The sequence below is a fragment of the Frankliniella occidentalis genome, unplaced genomic scaffold (genome assembly GCF_000697945.3).
Source record: "Frankliniella occidentalis isolate FOCC.00 unplaced genomic scaffold, Focc_3.1 Scaffold997, whole genome shotgun sequence".
In the NCBI taxonomy this organism is placed as follows: domain Eukaryota; kingdom Metazoa; phylum Arthropoda; class Insecta; order Thysanoptera; family Thripidae; genus Frankliniella; species Frankliniella occidentalis.
Genome location: NW_026268103.1, coordinates 8,692 through 10,312, shown reverse-complemented (window position 1 = coordinate 10,312; position 1,621 = coordinate 8,692).

Genomic DNA, 1,621 nt, shown 5'->3' with positions numbered 1-1,621 from the left:
GAGAGAGAGAGAGAGAGAGAGAGAGAGAGAGAGAGACCGACGCTGTGGAAGTATCCCCGGCGCAGTGCGCGGTCAGGTCGACACGGTTGGTATTTGCTTCATATGGCGCCCCCCTTACCCCCACCCCACCCCCTTCATGAATGGTTAGGGGGGGGGGCATTAATTATGTGCATGTTAATAGATGGCGTTGGCGCCGCCGCTGCTGCTGCGGGTGACTGACTGACGGGCTCGAGGCCGGAGGAATGCAGCGGGGCGGGAGTCACTGCTCCAGTGATTGCAGTGGTTGCGACGCGACTCCTGCAGCGGCAGCAGCAGCAGCAGCCGCCCGAGTCGCGGTGGTGGCTGGCATGGTGGCAGCCGCCCGCGAAGCGCGATACGACTGCTTTTACACTGGAAAAACAAAGGTGCTAAGTCGTGCCTTTCCTGGGGTACTAACCAAATTCTGAGTATAGTGTCCCTGTAAAGGCACCAATTAGTGCCTCTGGTTGTGGCAGTTTTAGTGCCTTTTTGGGAAGGCACTAAACCCTTAGTACCTTGTAAAGCTAGGACTACTTAGCACCTTCATTTTTCCTAGTGTACTTGGTGCCCAACTGATGTGTGTGCGCGGATCCAGGTAGCAGACGCCGACCAGGAAGAAAGTGGGCCGGGTAGGGGGACACAAACCATCGAACCATATTAGTATGCACCATGAGGCGTTTTGCCTGTACTTATTTTGAGCGGCTAACAGTAGAAGGGACTGAGATTGTTTCTATACGCAGTGAAAGAAGTCCCGCGAGTCCCCCCCCCTGTCTCCAATTACCGCAATTAGAATAATGATTCCTCGAGTTGTTTAAATTAGGAGGTGGAAGAGAGTTCGGTATACAATGCGTAATATTTTTTTTCTATACAACGGGCACTTAGTCTCTGTCCACGGAAACTCGAGCGTAAACTCTGCCGAACAAATGCATTTTAAAAAGAGAAAAAAAATGAAATGCTCAATTTGGTCTCACAATAAAGTTTTGCAATTAGCAATTTTTAAAAGGGAATAGAAGCAAGGAAAATAATGATTTTTTTAACCATAATGAAGGGGATTTGCGATTGAGATATTTGTTTTCTAAGTGTTGGTTAGGCAAACATGATGTAGTCCTGTCGAGGTGGTTGCCAGGTTGCCTATCTTCCACTGAATAGAGGCTCAGGGCTGGTAATGTATACATAATCATGTATCTATTATAATAGAGATCAAGAGCTAGAAAAAGAGGGAGGGGAGAAGGACGGGGGATGGAGGAGGGAATGCCATCCGGCGAGTTTCGAGCCCGTGCAGCCGGCCCGACGCCCCGGCCCCGTGCCACCCTTCCCGCTTAGACAATGCTGCCAGCATCTCCTCGACGCACTATAAATCCGTGTCGGCGTCAAGGCGTGGACCTGTCGCCTCCGCACATCCACCCTGTCAACGACCCTGGATGGAAAAGAGGGGGGGGGAGAGGGTAACCCAACCGACAACACCAAAATGTCACTGGCACAATGAGGATTACGACATGTAAAGTTTCCTCGCTCCAAACTACTTTTGCCTCTCTGGATTTACATTTCTCATTACCACGAGGGATTTAACTTGTGCTGTATCCCTTTCTCTTGTTCGTTAGTT